The sequence below is a fragment of the Lissotriton vulgaris genome, chromosome 12 (genome assembly GCF_964263255.1).
Source record: "Lissotriton vulgaris chromosome 12, aLisVul1.2, whole genome shotgun sequence".
In the NCBI taxonomy this organism is placed as follows: Eukaryota; Metazoa; Chordata; class Amphibia; order Caudata; family Salamandridae; genus Lissotriton; species Lissotriton vulgaris.
Genome location: NC_141700.1, coordinates 690,118,270 through 690,139,092, shown reverse-complemented (window position 1 = coordinate 690,139,092; position 20,823 = coordinate 690,118,270). Strand labels below are relative to the sequence as shown.

Below are 20,823 nucleotides of genomic sequence, written 5' to 3'. Positions count from 1 at the left end.
TGGTCCACCCTTCAATAACAGAGTTCAAAACGTTTCTTACTCATTTGAGCATCAAACATAAGAAAAGTACATCTCTGGCCACAGGTAAATGGCTTTTTTGAACGATTTATTAGTACTTTGAAAAGGGTGGTTCATCATGCTGCACTTGAAAGCATCGACATCAAGTCTGCCCTTCGCCAATCCCTTTGTGTCTACCATTCCACTTTTCATTCCACAACAGGAGAAAGTCCTGCCACCTTGCTGTTAGGGAGAGCTCTTGGAATGAATATATCTCAATGGAACACCAGCTGGTCAATAGACCCTGATTAGATTTGTGGCACCTCACAAATGTAAAACTAAGGCCTAAAATGAAGATCACCAACATGCTTGAGGCAAGGTTTTCAAGAAAGGAGACCAAGTTCTTGTTATGCAAAAGGGGACATTCGAGAAGGACACTCAGCCTGATGCTGAACAGCTAAGAGTTGTGGTAAGCAAAGGAAATATGGTAACTGCCCAACGTCTTGGAAAATCCATAACCAGGGACTCATCACACTTTAAGCCTTTGCCTCCACGTTCGTCAGCTCCAGACCTCTGTGTGAGGCAAGTCCACCAGAGTGGCCAAGTTAAGTATCCACATTTTCTCCAGGGAAGCACCTTTACAACTCATTGAGGAGGTATAATGTGTATGCGTGTATATATTCATAGATTTTATTTAACAAAAGGGGAGATGTGTCCTGTGTTTATGTACGTGACGATTCTAGTAGCCCTCAGCAGACTCCTTACAAGTATTAGGTACTCTTATGGGTGTGGCTGGGTGAGATTAATAAAGTGCAATACAGTGCTTTCACTTAACGGTTGGATATTGATGAGCAAAGACTTCCAAACCAGAGCTCCTTGTGCAGCATGGTCTGTTACATGCTTCATTGCTGGGGAGTACTCCATAAATGGTACTACCCATTCTGAGTTTTGACTTTTTAAAGGAGGCCTAAATTGTGGAATCCAGTGCTTACTTGTATGCATTTTATTAATAGGTCATTTAACACACGTGATACCAGGTGTCAGCAGGGACACTGGGAGCGACCGAGTGGTCGCTCCCAGTGTCCCTGCTGACACCTGGTATCGTAGCGCTGAATTGCCTTGAAAGCTGCACTTCATCTTGCCTGCCTGTGCCTAGTTACCGCTTAGACTCATTTACGCTGTGATTGATCTGATTGTGCTGTGTTTAACGTTATTTGCGCGTTTGCCTCCAGCGCTCCGCTCATTGCCTTGAAAGCTGCATTTCATCTTGCCTGCTTGTGCCTAGTTACCGCTTAGACTCATTTACGCTGTGATTTATTCAATTGTGCTGTTTAAACGTAATTTGCGCATTTGCCTCCAGCGCTCCGCTCTGCTCCCCCCTCCGCCTCCATTTTGTTTGTTGTTGTCGTCGTCCTCGTGTGCCCGCCCCGCCTCCCAGCTGAGACGCCCTCGCCCCTCCCCCTCCACTATCCATATATGACAGTTCTTCCCGCGCGCAGCGTTCACGCGCAGCGATCGCGCCCAATCCGCGCCGAAGGTGCGCCAAAGGTAAGCCCGTCTACGCCCGTCCGCGCCTGGACCGCGCCCAGCGCCAGAACCCCTGCCCGTCGACCTGCCCAGCCCTCCCGCATTACCTACGATTCCTCCACCCTCCTAGCCCTTAACCCCGGCCTTTCCCCCAACTGCGTCCAAGCCGCTCCTGGACACACCCATGGGCCTTTCTCTTGCTACTCCTGCAAATTCAGCGGCACCGACAACATCTCCGCTAAGACCACACCACAGATTCCCGACCCCAACAACCTACAATGCATCCTGCTCAACACCCGATCGGTCCACGGACACGCCATTGACCTCTGGAATCTACTAGAAACCATCTCTCCAGACGTCGCCTTCCTAACAGAAACATGGATGAACGCTTCCTCCGCCCCAGACATCACCATTGCCATCCCTGAAGATTATAAGATCACACGCAAGGACCGTACCGGCCACACAGGAGGAGGCATCGCTATCGTCCATAAGAAATCCATCCGCATCTCAACCAGCTCAGACGTCAATCTCGCCAACTCTGAACACCTTCACTTCCAGATCCACATCGACCCCAAGACCACACTCAGAGGCACCCTCCTCTACAGACCACCTGGACCCCGCGCTAAATTCAGTGAAGACATCACGGACTTCATCACTCCACACGCGCTCCCCTCCAAAGATTACATCCTTCTGGGAGACCTCAACTTTCACCTTGAAAAGAACAACGACCGCAACACCACCACCCTCTTGGACAACCTCGCCAACCTCGGACTTAAACAACTGGTCACCTCCCCCACCCACATCGCAGGTCACACACTCGACCCCATCTTCACCTCCAGCAATCATGTCTCCTTCAGCCACACTACGGATCTCCTCTGGACGGACCACAGCTGCGTTCACTTCACCTACAACAAGCCGAAACCCATCAACCACCTCCAACCAACTCTGCAAAGAAACTGGAACAAAATCACCATCGACCAGATCTCCTCATCGCTCCTTCTAAACACCCCAGCCCACTCTTCTAACCCAGACCAAGCCGCCGCCAACTTCACCCTATGGTTATCCAACACCGCCGACATCCTAGCACCACTGAAAAAACGTCAAAGCAAACCTGGCAGCAAGAAGGCCTCATGGTTCAACGATGATCTCAAGAAGTCCAAGAAACTCTGCCGCTCCCTTGAAAAGGCCTGGAAAAAAGACCCAACCACTAGCACCAAGGACGCCTTCAAAAACGCCACCCGCACACACCACCAACTAATCCGGAAGGCCAAGAAAACAGCATTCAAGGATCGACTAGACAACAACGCCCACAACAGCAAGGAACTTTTCAACATCGTCAAGGAATTTACTAATCCCTCGGCCAACTCCAACGACATCACCCCCTCTCAAGCCCTCTGCGACTCCCTGGCTTTATTCTTCCACAACAAAATTGCAGACATCCACAACAGCTTCGACAACCAACCCGGAGACCAACCCACCCAACCTTATACTGAACATTCTCCCCCCTTAAACACCCTTAACGACTGGAACCCAATCTCCACTGAGGACACCATCCGCCTGATGAATTCCATCCACTCAGGATCCCCCACAGACCCATGTCCTCACCACATCTTCAACAAAGCAGACTCCGTCATAGCACCGCACCTCCGAGACGTCATCAACTGCTCCTTCAACTCCGCCACCTTCCCGGAAAGCTGGAAACACGCTGAACTCACCGCCCTTCTGAAAAAACCCACAGCGGACCCCACCGAACTAAAAAATTACCGCCCCATATCGCTCCTTCCTTTCCCGGCCAAAGTCATCGAGAAAGCTGTCAACAACCAGCTCGCCGCCTTCCTCGAAGCCAACAAATCCCTCGACTCCTCACAATCTGGCTTCCGAGCAAAACACAGCACTGAGACCGCCCTCATCGCAGCAACAGACGACATTCGAACTCTACTGGACAATGGAGACACAGTCGCCCTCATCCTCCTCGACCTCTCTGCAGCCTTCGACACAGTCTGCCACAGCACCCTCTTACAACGCCTCAGAAACATTGGAATACAAGGAAAAGCTCTTGAATGGATCACCTCGTTCCTCACCGGAAGAACCCAGAGAGTCCGCCTTCCACCATTCAAGTCCGAGGCCACTGAAGTCATCTGCGGCGTACCACAAGGATCCTCACTCAGTCCCACCCTCTTCAACGTATACATGAGCCCCCTCGCGGCCATCGCCCGCCAACACAACCTCAACATCATCTCTTACGCGGATGACACTCAACTGATCCTTTCTCTCACCAATGACCCCAGCACCGCCAAAACTAACCTACATGAAGGAATGAAAGAAGTTGCCGAATGGATGAAACACAGCCGTCTGAAACTGAACTCAGATAAAACAGAAGTCCTCATCTTAGGTACATCCCCCTCTGCATGGGACGACTCTTGGTGGCCAGAAGCCCTTGGAAAAGCACCCATCCCGACAGACCACGCACGGAACCTAGGCGTTATCCTGGATTCTTCACTTTCAATGAACAGACAAGTCAGCGCCGTATCCTCATCCTGCTTCAACATTCTTCGCATGCTCAAAAAAACATTTCGCTGGATCCCCACCGAAACCAGAAAAACAGTCGCCCATGCTCTGGTCACGAGCCGACTGGACTACGGAAACACCCTCTACGCAGGTACTACCGCTAAACTCCAGAAGAAACTCCAACGAATCCAAAACGCCTCAGCCAGGATCATATTAGACATCCCGCGTAACGAACACATCTCTGGTCACCTGAAAGACCTCCACTGGCTACCCGTCAATAAGAGGATCACTTTCCGACTGCTAACCCACGCACACAAATCACTCTACGACATCGGACCAGAATGCCTCAACTCACGTCTGTCCTTCTACACCCCCTCCCACCAACTACGTTCTTCCAGCCAAGCCCTCGCCACCGTACCTCGCATCAACAAGTCCACCATGGGAGGCAGATCCTTCTCATACCTGGCAGCTAAAACATGGAACTCACTCCCCACTTACCTTCGCCTTACCCAGAACCACCTAGCATTCAGAAAGCAACTTAAAACGTGGATATTTGACAAGTAATCCTCCTCCCCTCCCTTAGCGCCTTGAGACCCTCTGGGTATGTAGTGCGCTATATAAATTCTTTGACTTGACTTGACTTGCAGAAATGTAGCTGGAAAAAAAATCTGGGGTCCATAAATTACCACATACTTCAGAATTCCAATTTCTGCACAAATAGCGGGTCCAGAGATCTGAATTGTATGGTCCATCAGGAGCAGGAATCAAGTCTTTGAGTACTCTTTGTAAACATTAACGCCCATATCTATCCAGGTTTTGCACCACACTAGGGGGCGCAAGGGTGATGCAAAACCTAGATGAGATTTATCAAGCCACACAAGGTTAATAAATCTAGAGTAACCCAAGCCAACGCAAATATCTGCATTGTGCTAATCTGCAGCAGGGAGGCATGGCTTTTCCCCAGCATCCATTCATGGATTGTTGATACATTCGCAAATTTAACATTAGTGGTAGAGCTGGGAATATGTCAAAATACTATGCCGCCTCAGGTGAGGTATACCATTCTGCAGCACACATAAAAAGAAGAAAATGCCTCTCAAGGCTGCTTTTGTACAGGAAGATTTCCCTTCCTGCGCAAAAACAATCCTGCCTACAGTGCAGGCACCCTTGCCACAGGCCGAAAGAATATCTGCATTGGTACTATGTGGTCTAATTGTGCCAAAACTAGGAAAGGACAGAAATGCAATGTTTTATGGTAAATGTGGCCCATTGCCGCCCTTTACTTTTCATGCAGCGCAGCAAGGTGACTTGCTGTGTTGCTCCACGTGAAAGACTGCTTAATTTGTCCCTTAATGTCATGTATGAAAAAGAAAAATTAAATAAGCATGTATGCAAAGAATCGATATATATGGAACTGACTTCTAGCTGGATGGGGCATGCTTACATTAGGTTACAATGTGCTTTACAAAACACATCTATCTAAGATTCTACAACAGAAGTAAATGCAGAGTTTGATTACAATGTGATGTACTCGGACACAAGCATATTTATATTACTCTTTTATTCTAAAACCTTAAAATTATCCCTGCTCATCTAATTAATGTATAAAAAGTCAATTTGTACTTATCTTTAATTACAAAATCTTACTCCCTTCACTTAATTATATATGAATCTTCTGAACTTGGGTATTTGCTTTTTAGTCTTTTTTCTCCCTTTCCTCGACCTTTGTCATTTGCCCTTTCACAAAGCAGAAACAATGGGCTTTAATTGGCAATGTTGCTGTCACGCATAGCAAAATACGGCTGTTTAGAAGACAGTATCTTCAGAGCTCTGAACAAACAGAAAGGTTTTACATATAATGAACTAGTTGATATTTTCCAAAAGTAATAACACAAGCCCCCACCCTTCTTGCACATAGGAAATATGGAATTTGTATGTACAGCCTCTTGTCTGAAAGGAGTAAAGGTTACAGTATTCTTCACTGCATCCAAGAGATTTGCATCCTCCTGAAAACCAGCTGCATTTTCACTCCACCTGATTACCAAGAAGAATTCATTAGGATCAGTCAGTGAAATTTTAACCAAGAGAATTGGTAGACTCGAATTCAGGAAAACAAAAGGTGCATGCAAAAGAAAACAATATGTAATGCCTGTTATGAACACACGTCTGAAACAACATCACAGTGGGCATTTGCCAGGCTCTCAGCATATTTTGTTTCGCGAAACAGATGAAGGGACTACTCTTCAGTTATTACGCCATTACCTTGTCACACCTGAACATCTTGGAATGTATGACATTACAATTAATGCCTTTACCACGTATGTCGTTACCAAGCAGCGCTTCCCTCATGTCCTTTTCACGCAGATCCTGTTATCACGTAAGTCTTTACCACACATGGTAAGTATATTTAAAACCCCTATATATATAGATATTTTCATGTGTGTGTGTGTATATATGTATATATATTTATTCAATGAAAAAACCAAGGGTTAAAGGGATGGTATAGTTAGGCTGAAATTTCACTCGTATAAAACTAGAGATACAAACCTGAGCTGACTATAACACGTACCCCAGCAATGCACTACATATGACCTCACATATTACATCACTGATGACATCATCCAGAGAAGCACTGTCACACCCACATACACCCCAGAAATCATTTCATACACCCACTCCTAAACAATCACTAGCAAACTCATTCACAGAACCCATACAAACACTCACACATCTCGACACCCATCCATATAGCCAGTAGCACATCAACTTACCAATACAGCCGCTAACAGATCTAATTCACAAATACATATACTCATGCAGGTACTAATTTACCAATACAGTCAGTCACAGATCCAGTTATAGAGACACAGGCATACTTACACATCCAGTCATACACCCATACAGGTACAGACATAGTAAATGTGTAAATCATACACCTACTCAGTCACCCATACAGTAAGTCGCACAGCCACTAGCTCACCCATATTATTACTCACACAGCCACTCAGTTACTTATATATATATATATATATATATATATATATATATATATATATATATATATATATATATATATATATATATATATATATAGATATATATATATATATATATATATATATACTAATACATATACTCACACACCTATACAGTGACTGAGAGAACCACATACTTTCCCATACAGCATCTCCCATGCTCACTTACGCACACATACTGCCACTCAAACACCCATTCACACACATATAGCCACTCATACATCCACTCGCTCACCCTTATACCCTCTTACACACCCATTAATGCACCAAGACAGCCACTCATGTACCCTGTCACTTGCCCATACAGACTCTTATGTATCTGCTCAAACACCCATTCAGCCACTCATGCACCCTCTCATTTACCATGTATAACCACTAATACACCAGCCTAGTCAACAATACAGATACTCACACAGTCCCTCACTTACTCATACAAGCATTGACACACCAACTCACTCTCCTATACACAAACTCACACACCCACTAACTCATGTATACAGTCTCTTATAAACCCTGTCACTCTTCTATACACAACTTACACACCAACCCACTTACCCATACAGGCACTTCCACAGCAAGTTATCTTAGTATATATGTAACTTTTAGAAAAAACTCACAATCACTGGATGATATAATCAGTGATGTCCTTAGAGATGTCATCAGTGATGTCACTGACCTTGTCATGAACGATGTAATATGTGAGGTCATAAGGAGTGCAATGCTGGGGAGCGAGTTATATTCAGCTAAGCAAACTCTAACTGCAAACTTTCCCTGTAACCCTTGGTTTCTTTCAGTCAATTTCTTACTTTTAAAAAATCTATAATGTCACTGTATTTTTTTTCCTATAGTTCGATATTGCACATTATATCTGCATGGTGCACCACTTAATGTATTTGTCCTCTATTTATTTAACCCCATGCGTGCTAGCGGTTTTCCCGCTGTGCGCTGAGTTTTTTTTAAAACCTGCGTTACATGATGAGCTCAGCTCGTCATGAGCGTACGACAGGCATAACTCATGACGAGCTCAGCTCGTCATGAGCGTCGAATTTCAAAATATTTTGATTTTCACAATGCTCCAATTGTCCAGGACAATGTTTTTGACAAAGTGTAAATGACATATAGACATATTTTACACAAAGCTTCAGTGTTGCTGTATAGTAAGATACAAATTTAACTTTCCCCTTTTTATTTATTTGTCAAAAAAACTACATCAAAAATGCATTTTCCTTCTTCACACCAACAACAGTGGAGGCGATGACATAATTGGTCACGAATACAAATGACAAAGTGTAAAAGAGATATATAGACACATTTTACACAAAGTTCTAATGTCTAGCTGTTTAGTAACATATTGGTTTCATTTTATGTTAACAACACATTTGTAAAAAACAACAGTTTCAAAATATTACTTACTGCAGTGATAGTCACAAATAGCACATAACTACCACACATCCATCAAGCTACCCATCTCACTCAAACTGATTTTAAAAAAAAGTGTGCTGGTTTTTAACTTGTTTGGTTATTTCTACAAAAAATAAAATGGCATCAGAGGAACCAGAGGAAGACCTACAACTGGTTGAAGTTGTTGAACACCAGATGGACTAAGCTACACATGAACAGTCTTTGATGAAGAACCAGCAATGAAGAAACAAAGCATATTTTGGGATTTTTGCACTATTCCATCTGGTAAATCGAAGACCACAATTAAATTGGTCAGGTGCAGCATACGTGGGACGACATAATCTCATGGCACGGCAAAAAAATATTCTTGTCGTACAACAAGCATGTTGTATCACTTTGAAAATCTATGAGAAGAAGCAACTTAAAATTGCACAAAGAAAAAAGGAGAGGTATCAACCGTCTCCAGACTTCCAGCCCCTGCTCCTGACAACAAAGTTCCAGCTTAAGTGGAGAGACAATGCATTGAACCGTCACTATAACTAAAGAGTTTTGCTACCTTCTGCATGAACTTTGACATCATAATACCAGTCGGGAGCAGTCTACGAATGTAATTTTGCAGAGTGTGAAAAACCATACTTTTGTTTTTCCTCTTTTACTGCAGCAGTTCAAGCAATGTGAAGAAATTTAAAAAAAAGAAAAACATATTATGATTTCATTTTGCACATTGGGCAACCAAAACAAGATACAATGGTGAAGTGAAGAAAATACTTCTTAGCTGAAACTTAAGGCTGCTGATATTATGGTACCTCCATTTAGTTTTTTATCTGCAGTAACAGAATGTAGTCCTGTAATTTTATATCAATTCCTTTCCTCCAGTTAAAAAGAGTCTTTTATTTCTAACAACTTTCTGTAGACAATACACTTAATAGGTCGAATAATGTTGCAGAAACTCATAATTTATATAAAACAATACTACATTTTGTTATCCTAAATTGTACTTAGAACTTTGGTTCTATAAATAGCAGATATAAGCTTGATAACTTTTTATGTAGTCTTGATTTCAATGACATTTCTATGTCATTGCGCTCTGTCCATCCTCTTTGACATCTTAAATATATTGTGTAGCATGTAGATGTTATATTAACTCTTTCATGAAATATGATTGCTATAGTTGCGAAACCTCTTTTTGAAATGGAATTTTGTCCAGCAACCAAGTTTGTAATTTCAGTTTATAATTTAGTACATCCACTCTGCATCGTTGTAGCGTGACTATGACATATTTCCCATAACTTTGTAGTAACAATGTACACCTAAGTTCTGATCTGCAGTTTGGACAGGTCATATGTTGATGGGCGTTTTTGGTTAAATTTTCAATGGCCACAGCTTTACAATCTGGTATAGTCAAGTAGAGGAATCGTTCTGAGTTAATTTCAGTGCTAGAGGTGAGTTCACAATGTTCCGTTTTGGTTCCAGTATTATGTAAAATCAAATAACTAATTGATATTCACATCCTCTTCCTCTAATAAACCTGTCAATACCATTAATAATTATTGAGCATCCTGCTGAACATTTTGAGAAAACACTAGTAATCCAGTATACTACTGTACCTTTTAGAACTTTATGCAGCTCTGTTGGTGGTATATTGATTGTCTTCGGCTCCATATGGGCGATAGCCTGAAATGTAAGTATACTTTTGAAAAGAATTGACTCATAAACATTTAAAGCTTGAGGTGATTATGAAAAGGGAACCAGTACTAACTTGTTGTGCACAGCCCTAGCAGGCATTTTATTTTGCTCTAATTTATTGTATCAGTTCTTATATCTAACTTGTATGGACAAGACAACAAGTTTGTCTACAAATAAGTACACAGCAAATGTTTCCTAGTTATCATTATTTTCATTTTCACTTTATAAATACAAGTCAACAGTCCATGTTTCAATCTTGTAATGAGTGTGTCAACAACATATACAAAAATACTCTGGATTTTTAAGAGTACACTGTTTTACATTGTGTCTCTTCTTCAAAGCTATCAACTATAATACCTGGGTCCTGTTCTGCCACTCCTTCTGTTATCAACTCTTCATTTTCCGTAGAGTCCTGTTCTCGAAAAAAGAAATGAAACGGCACTTCATCACAAACCTTTTCAACCTCTGCCACAGTACAATGCAAAAGTGCTCTATAAATCTTTCCTAAACATAAAGCAGGAATGTTCACATAGAACATACTCCTAAGAAAACTGTGCATTGTTGAGGTGTGCAGAGATTACATTCTGAAATGATGAAAAGTGCTTTGGCACACTTTCCTTGATAAACAAGGCATTGACTGTCCTTCCAAATGTGTATATCCTCTAAGGGGAACATCCTTTACAACGCAACTTTTACAACGCACTTCCATTACAACGCAACTTTTACAACGCAAGTGCTTTTACAACGCATGTATTCACAACGCATGCTATTACAACGCAGGTGTCATTACAACGCATGCTATTACATCGTAAGTAGGTTTTTAGTATTGTTTTTTTAATATTAACTTAATTAAAATATTTTTTTGTTAATTTTTTTGAAGTTATTTAATTTTTTATATATATTTTTAAGTTTTGATATATTAATAAAAAAATAATAATACTCAAGAATTAAATTTAAAATTATTTTTAATTTGTAATATTAATTTGTTTTCAATTTTTAATAATGATTTGTTTATTAATGTTTAATAATCAAATTAAATATTTATAAATATTTTTATTTTTTATATATTATTAACAAATACAAATAATACTCAAGCATTTATTTCAAAATTAGTAATTTATTTTTAACTAGTAATATATTTTTGTATTAATACTAGAGTATTAATTATGAAATGTTTAATTGTGTTATAATGTATCTAAAATAGTTATTTTTAAATAAAAATATTACTCTAGTATTTATTTATTCAAAAAAGTTAAATTTCTTTTATAAGTTAAATATAATTATTAATATTTTAAAATAAGTAATACTCATTTAAATGTGTAAGTTTTTAAAAATATTGTTTTTTTAATAAAAAAATTCACTAGTTTTTAATTGTAAAAGAGAAATGTGAATATTAATTAAAAATAATTAAGTAATAAAAATAAAAATTATTAAATATTTAAAGAGTGCTAAATTATAAGTTTAACATTTTAGTATTATTAATTTTTTTATAGAAAAACTATTGTTATTTTTAAAAATATGTATTGCATGATAATTAAATAAATATATTTTTCAATATATTTTTAAATAATATTACTATTATTAATTTATTATAATTACTTTATTTAAAAAACTATTGTTATTTTTAAAAATATGTATGGAATGAAAAATGTATAGATATATTTTTAAATAAACTTAAAAATATGTTTAATTTAATAGATTAATAAATATTAAATTTAAAAATTGTATATTTACAATTTTTTAATAAAAAATAGTTGAATTAATATAAGTGAAAAATTAAACATTTAATAAATATTTATTTTGTTTATAAACATTTTTATAATTGATAACCTTTTTTAAGTTAAAGAATTATATGCTTTTATATTATTTAAATAATTTTTCCCACGCTTTAACATTGTATTCAATGGAGAGTGTTGTCCTTCATTTATTTCCATACTTGTAGATTAGAGTCCCGCGGAACTACTTTGCAAGCTGAAAAAAAGGTACTTGGGAGAAGTTTTTCCTGGATTTGGCATCAGTGTAGAGGTAAGTAACATTTTTAACTAATTAACAAGTAAAAATATTTAATATAAATATACATTAGCAAAAAATACATTAATGAAAACAATTAGTCGATATTATTATTATATTTTCTTTTATTGAAAAAATCATGAAAAAATTAATTAATTTTTATTTGTAATTATATATTTTTTTTACATTTTTTAAATGTAAAGAAATATAAAAAAAATAATGAATATTATTAATACAATAAATAAATACAAATAGTCCTTTCTTTATCTTTGTAGCTGGTGATGACGTCGACGTGCAAACGTGTCTTCAAGCGGCCATTTTGAAGAGTGTCGAAGCTGGAAGCAGCAGGAAGCTGATCTGCGCTCAGGTAGGAAATGTTTAATACTTAATATATTACAATTTAATGTAATTTAGAATATATATATTGTAAAGAAAGGATAAGGAGAGGTTGCAAATGTAATTGTTTTGTATATAATGTCATTTCAGCATGTCGCCGATCATGTTACTGTAGTATGTCTTTGTCGGGTTGCTTAAAATAATAAGGAAATGTAAATAAATATGATATAAGTTAATGGGAACATTTTTATTGTTACAAAAAAGTAATAATGTCAAATGCATTGAAAATTTTAAATACAAAGTGCTGGAAATTTTTATAATGTAAAAACGTAAAGATCGCAAAACGGTTTTTGATGGTTTGGTTGTTTTTTGATTAGTTTGGTCTGTTGCTACGTAAATACCGAATTGTTTACAGGATGCAGTGGGGAAAGTTATGGAATTAAGATTATATTGTGTGATTTTCGGTTGTTTATTTTTTGGTCTATGGATTTCTTTCAGCATGTTTACGTTCTTTGTTAAACATATGCTGCATGGTGTTTGAATGAAAAGGTTTTTAGAGGATTTTCTATTACTATCAGGATGATTATGGGCGATAAAAAATCGTACATGTTTCAATTTGTTAAAAAAAGGGATTTCGAGGAGGTTTTTTTTTTCGAAAGGCAATGGATGAAAAAAACCTTTAATGAAGGTTTTGTATACAGTTTGGATTTTGTGGAGTTTGGATGGTATTCAACATGTACATGGTTGTTGTAATTTATTAATAAAATGGTTTTGGAAACAACCTGGATTTTAAAGCGTTCTGATTGTCAATAGAATGTACTAGAAATTTAAAAACCTTTTCAGATGGATTTAGGGCGACAAAGAATTTCTGGGAGTATGGATGATTTATAGGATGAATTTAGATTTTGTAGATCAGACCACATTGTTTACCATCAAACGTGCTTTTCGTCAATTTTCGATTACTTAGGATGGTTTAATTTAATATTGTTTTTCCATGCACTTTGGATTTCTTAAGATAATGCATCTGTAATTTTGAACATGCTCTATTTTGTTTATAGAAAGAATAGGTTTATTTGCTATGTGGATTTCTGCTTTTTTGGCTTTGTATATTTGTTTCTTTCTCTCTAATGCATTAATATTGGAGAAAGAAGAGGAATTAAAAAAAAGAAAACAACTAAAGGTAAGCTGACCCGACTTTTAATTTTTTAAAAATAATTTAGTAAAAAAAAAATGCCAATTGAATTGATTGTGTTTTAAATTTAGGTAGAAGCAGGCAAGTAAGGTGTAGATTAAACTTAGAAATGTAGTATGTTAGCAACATTATCTAGGTAGTCTAAAGCCACACACAACGTAAACTGTTGTAATATTGCCAATAGTCTCTCAGACATTTCCTTTGTTTTTTTTTAAATTCGTGGGTTTAAACTACCAGTTAATGTTTGAGAGATTCTCATTTCTTGAAAACTTTGCTCCTTCTTCAAAGTTTCCAAAAATGAGTAGAAGTTAGGGTGTGGTTTCCCAATTGTATGGTTGAAGGAGTTATGCCATCCCTCTATGGCATTGTTTGTTTTGCCTTCTCCTTCTAAGCAGCTCTTGTAGCAGTTCCACCACTCCACATGGAAACGTGGCCTCCTCCTGCGACCCGATCTGCTTAGATGTCCATTCCATGTGTCTTCAAAATAATTTAGTAAGGGTGCCAATTTGTCTTCATTTTCATTGAAATAATCAGATTCTGTAATAGGTGTGTAGTACTCGTCTACACTTTCAGGAGGGACAAAACAAAGAGCGGTAAGTTTTTTTAATTCAAATTGTAGTTTGCTATCAGATGAGTATTCAGCAACCAGGGATGTTTTTTGTAATTTACGCCAGAATGCCTGTGAAAAATTGAAAAAACATCCTTGAATTTGGGTATCCGTGTACGTTTTAGTGATCACATTGATCATAGCCAATTCAAAATCAATTATTATCTTCCTAGGACTTTTGTTGGATGTTTTGCTTTTAATCACTGATAAAAACTCAGTGTAGGTTGCTGATTGCTTATCTGGTAGCAAACTATATACTAATGGAATTACATTATGGTTAATCTTTGCGTGAATAGTGTAAATTTGGGTGAAAGGATGGGGTGTACTTTTAAACGTTTCATCCATCATCCAAATTTCACTATTTTCTAACTTAACAAGGTTGCGGGGTGTACTAAAGATAAGAATACGTTTTTGAGGGTTTTGGTTGTCGTGCAGGAGGAAAGGTTCGTTAGAAAAAGATATAGTGAGTTCATTTGGGATTTTAATGTCAGAAAAAGTGTGAGGAGTTGAAGTTTGAGTATTACTTGTCTGCTTTTGTCTTTGTATAATTCTTCTCAAATTGGGTATAATAGGCATACTACTAGCAACATGACTAGGAACATGCTGTGCAACCTCTCATAATATTGAACCAGTAGTGTCATTGGAGATGCTTGCAATGTCTTTCATTTCGTTTAAGGTTTCCCTTACTTCAATCTCCATTGCAGAGGCAGAGTGGTTATGTTCTGTTGTTTTAATAATGATATCATCAAGGGTAACCGCTCTGCCGCTACAATGGGATGAGTAGTATTGCACGCACCTCCAATGTCTACGTGGTTCACTTATCCTTTCTTTACAATATATATATCCAGAATGTTTCAATAAACGGTTTCCTTTTCTAGATTTTATGTATGTTGCTGTTTCCTGAGCTGACATTTTCTGTGAAAAAAGGCTTATTTTAGAATGTATATTTAATACAGTTAATAATTAAGTACACTATTCCATACTTTCCCTTCTGCTGCACCTTCCTGAGTTAGAATAGTAAATCCTGCCCCTACACTATCCCACACTTTCTCTACTGCTGCACCTTCCTGGAGTTAGAATAGTAAATCCTGCCCCCACACTTTCCCTACTGCTGCACCTTCCTGGAGTTAGAATAGTAAATCTAGCCCCTACACTATCACACACTTTTCCTACTGCTGCATCTTCCTGGAGTTAGAATAGTAAATCCTGCCCCTACACTATCCCACACTTTCCCTACTCCTGCACCTTCCTGGAGTTAGAATAGTAAATTCTACCTCTACACTATCCCACACTTTCTTTACTATTGCACCATTATGGAGATTGAATAGTAAATTTTACTCAAAAACTAACCATAATTTTCTCTACTGCTGCACCATATTGTAGTTAGAATAGGTAATTCTGTCCCTTTACTGTCCCACATTTTACGTACTGCTACAACTTCCTATATTTAGATTTGTATATGTTGCTTTTACACTATCCTTTATTTTCCATACTGCAGTATCTTTTAAAAGTATTAATACTCAAGTACTGCCATTTATTTATGTTAATTTGCTAGGAATGTTCTTTTGAATTACCTTATTTGATTTGTTTTTTTTCCTTGTTCAGTTTTTTGATGTCTTGGGTTTTCACTTTGCGTTGGTTTTTCTTAGAGTTGTTTCTGAATCTGAAAATAGATAAAAGTTTGTTAATGTGATTTGTTGCTTTAATGTTTTTTAAACAAAGAAAATGCCTGCATTTTTGTGCGTAAACTTAATTTGGCTTTACTTTAATCATACATTTTCTCACACATTACCTACTGCTACACCTTTCTTTAGTTGGAAAAGTAAATCTTGCTCCTATACTATCCCAGACTTTACTATACTGCTGCACCTTCCTGGAGTTAGAATAGTAAATCTTGCCCCTACTCTATCCCACACTTTCCCTACTGCTGCACCTTCCTGCAGTTAGAATAGTAAATCTTGCCCCTACACTATCTCACAGTTTCCCTACTGCTGCACCTTCCTGGAGTTAGAATAGTAAATTCTGCCCCTACACTATCCCACACTTTCCCTATTGCTGTACTTTCATGGAGTTAGAAGAGTAAATTTTGACCAAACACTATCCATCCCTTTCCCAACTGCTGCGCTTCATTGGAGTTAGAATAGGTAATCCGGCCCCTTTTCTATCCCACATTTTACCTACTGCTACAAATTCAAGGAGTAAGATTGGCATATGTTGCTTTTACACTATCCTTCATTTTTCATACTGAAGCATATTTTAAAATGTTCATACTCAAGTACTGTCATTTATTTATGTTTCTTTGCTAGGAATGTTCATTTGAATTACCTTCTTTGGTTTGGTTATTTCTCCTTGTTCGGTTTGTTGATGTCTTTGGTTTTGACTTTGCTTCGGATTTTCAAAGAGTTGTTTCTGAATCTGAAAGTAGATAAAAGTATGTTAATGTTTTTTGCTGTTTTAATGTTTTTTAAACAAAGAGAAATGTCTGCATTTTAGTGCAAAAACTTAATTTTGCTTTACTGTAACCATACATTTTCTCACACTTTAGCTACTGCTGCATCGTCCTGGAGTTAGAATAGTAAATTTTGCCCCTACACTATCCCACACTTTCTCTACTGCTGCACCTTCCTGGATTTAGAATAGTAAATCCTGCCCCTAAAACTATCCCACACTTTCCCTACTGCTGCACCTTCCTGGAGTTAGAATAGTAAATCTTGCCCCTACACTATCCCACACTTTCCCTACTGCTGTACCTTCCTGGAGTTAGAATAGTAAATCCTGCCCCTACACTATCCCACACTTTCCCTACTGCTGCACCTTCCTGGTGTTAGAATGGTAAATCCAGACCCTTCACTATCCCACACTTTCCTATACTGCTGCACCTTCCTGGAGTTAGAATAGTAAATATTTCCCCTACGCTATCCATCACTTTCACTACTGCTGCACTTTTTTTGGAGTTAGAATCGTAATTTTAGACACTACACTAGCCAACTCTTTCCCTACAGCTGCACCTTATTGGAGTTTGGATTGGTATTCCTGTCCCATTTCTATCTCATATTTTACTTACTGATGTACTTTATTGGAGTTGGATTAATAAATATTGCCTATATATTATCCTACACAATTAATTAATGTTTCATTTATTTACCTCTTTTAGAAGTCGTCCTTCTTTCTTCCACAGAAAAATATTTCTGGTTATTTTCGTATTAGATTTTTTCCTGTCACAATGATAATAAATGTGTGTGTATTAGAAGTACTTTTTGTAGTGTTGGCAACTTTTGAAATGCCCTGAAAAATATTTATAAACAGTACCTTTTATTTTAGTTGGAAAGGAGTGTCGTTCTTTTTTGAAAATGCAATTTTAAATTATATTCTCCGTATATCTTATTTATTATTTATTATTTATTTAATGGTTTTATAAAGCGCGTAGTAACTCGATGAGCATCCCAGCGCTGAGCTGTTTCTCCTGAGGCTTCCGGCCATCTGACTGAAGTTATGTTTGGGGGAAAAGGAGGGTCTTTAAGGATTTCCTGAACCGAAGATGGTTTGATTCTGTCCTCAGACTTCGTGGTAAACAGTTCCAGTGTTTGGCCGTATGGACCGAAAAACGGCGGCCACCGGTTTTGGCTTTTTTAACTCTGGGAACTGAAATAAGATTTTCTCCATTGGACCGGAGGTCTCTTTTCACTTTGTAGGGGATTAAGATTTTTTTGAGAAGGGGGGGGCCGTTATTGTTGAGGGTCTTATGGGCCAGGCAGAGGGCCTTAAAGATGACTCTTTCTCTGATTGGCAGCCAGTGCAGAGACCTGAGAGCTGGCTTGGCGGAGGATCTTGAAGGTGTGCCCGTGAGAAGGCGGGCGGCAGCGTTTTGGACTTTCTGCAGCGCATTAAGGGTGGCTTCAGGAGCTCCCAGGTAGATGGCGTTACAGTAGTCTAATCTCGCTAGGATTAGGCCCTGTATAAGGAGCTTCCTTGCGGTGGCTGGGAGCAGAGGGAAGATCTTCCTGCAGGCCCGGAGGAGACCAAAGCATGTCCCTGCTGTTTTATTTGCCTGGGTTTTGAAGGTCGTGTCCTTGTCAATCCACACACCTAGGCTTTTAACCTCGTCCTTAGGTGCGGGAGGGTCGCCCAGGCAGCTGGGCCAGAGATGAGGTGGAAGGGCGGGGCCCGTGTGACCTAACAGTAGTATCTCGGTCTTTGATCCGTTCAGTTTTAACGATGAAAGATTCATCCATCGATGGACTTCCGAGAGACAGCTGTGAAGGTCAGAAGGGGCATGATGGGGATGGGTGAGGGTGACAACCAACTGGGTGTCGTCGGCGTAGTTAATTAAGGACACGCCAAACGGGGTGATCCTCTTCTCCAATGGAGCCATGTATACGTTGAATAACGTAGGGCTCAAGGATGAGCCCTGCGGTACTCCACATCGGAGGGGGATGATAGGTGAGTGGCTGTCGTTCTCCCCAACCTGGAAGGATCGTCCTGCTAAGAAGGATTTTAGCCATTTCAGGCCCATACCCTTTATTCCAATTTCTCCCAGTCGTTGGACTAGGGTTGGATGGTCTACAGTGTCGAAGGCCGCACTGAGGTCCAGGAGGATCACTGCCACTGATCCTCCCGTGTCCAGAATGCTTCTGGCCTTCTCTACTGCCGCCAGGAGGGCGATGTCAGTGCCCTGACCTGGATGGAACCCTGTCTGGGAGACCCCCAATAGGTTGTTGTTTTCTAGGAAGAGTGACAGTTGTTTGTTCACCAACTTCTCTGTGATCTTGCTGTTTCCTGGGAGAAGGGAGATGGGCCTGTAGTAGGAAAGGTCCTTCGGGTCTAAGGAGGGTTTTTTTAGGAGGCCTTTAACAGCTGCCGCTTTCCAGCCGGGGGGGACTATACCTTCCGAAAAGGAGGAGTTAATTAGAGCCGTGAGGGGGGGGATGATGGTCCTGGACACTTTTTTCAGGAAGCGGAGGGGTGCAGGGTCGAGGGGAGAGCCACTTTTGATTGAGGCCATCGTTGCCTCTACCTCCTCCATTGTCACTGGGCCGAAGGCGTTTAGAGAGGGTTGAGGGTTATTGGCCGGAGGGATGGGATTGGTCATAGTGATGGTGAGATTCCGATCCGTGTGGGCCGGTTCAAGAGGGGGTATGTCCAGAAGGATTTTTTGGATCTTCTCGTCAAAGAATGTGGCTAAGTTACTGCATTTACTTTCTGCCTCCTTGGGATCGAGGGCTTTGAGTGGGGGGTCAGGGGCATGGAGGAGTTCTTTGAGAACAGAATAGGTTTTGTGGGCCGAGCAGGCAGCATTTTTAATTCTGCTCTCGTAGAAGCGAATTTTGGTGTTGCGTAGCTCCTTTTTATAAGATTTTATGGAGGTGCAAAATGTTTCTATATTTTCCTCTGTTTTACTTTTCCTCCACAGACGTTCATTCCTTTTACACATTTTGCGCAAAGTGTTGAGTTCAGGGGTGTACCAGGGTGAGGGGTTAACTCTCTTGGTATGTTTTAGCGAGTGGGTTTTAGGCAGGACGGAATCTAGAGATTGGGTAATCCAGGTGTTAAACTCTATGTCCCCAGTTATGGGGTCTAAGGATGGGAGGGGGACGTGTTCCCTTAGTTTGGCTGCCCATGTGTCTGGTTCTAGTTTCTGCCATCGCCTGGTGTGAGTTTTAACTTTGGGGGGTTGAGGGGACGGAGTGTCGAAGTCCCACACGAGGGGAACTAAAAAGTGGTCCGTCCAGGGGAGGGCGATGTGATCAAGAGTTGTCAAGCTAGAAAAGTTTGAAAAGAAGGGGTCAAGCAATTGCCCTTTTTCATGGGTGATCTGTGGATTCTTTAAGTCAAGGCCAATAGAAGAAGAATATCTATCAGTGGTGCTGTTAAAAAAAATTATTTATATTTATTAAATTACAAATAATATATTGCTTTAGGTTTACTTCGCACTCTTTTCATTTAATTTTTATAATATCAGAAAAAAGTTGCAGGGTGTTATAATTTGTGGCTTTTTAAAGGTTTACTTTATGTATTGTTTATTTTTCTAAAAGTATTATGTCGCAAATTTTTAAAAGGTCTAAATAATTACTTACATATATATATATATATGTTCTTACATATTTTATGTAAGTTGTTTTGCAAGTATAAAATCGATTGTTTATTCTTGACAGTTTTAAAATCCTCAAAATTATTTAAAAAAAAATATTACTAATAATTGTCATTATTATTCTTTACAACTAAAAAATGTAGTTATTACTTTGTACACTTACTTGAGTGTTCGATTATATTTTGTTTGAAATCTATTACGGTTGTTCTATAGGTCAGAGGGTCAGGTTTCGGCGTCTGCTCACTCTGGGAGTTGATAATCAACTGGTTTCAAAATGGTGTCTTGCTCGTATTTATAACTTTTTATTAGTGTTATAATTAGTGAGAAATACAGCGTTTTAATGTGCTTCTAAAATCATTTCATTTTCTGTGGAAACTTATAATTTAAAATGATGTTTTATTAAATTGTTGTTTTAAGTTTCACGTTCCGTTTGGCA

At 39.0% G+C, this 20,823-nt stretch overlaps 1 pseudogene; it reads right to left on the bottom strand.

Annotated features, from left to right (window-relative positions):
• Window positions 1-13,795: 13,795 nt before the first annotated feature.
• Window positions 13,796-19,730, bottom strand: LOC147678005 (uncharacterized; annotated as a pseudogene).
• Between the last annotated feature and the right edge of the window lie 1,093 nt (window positions 19,731-20,823).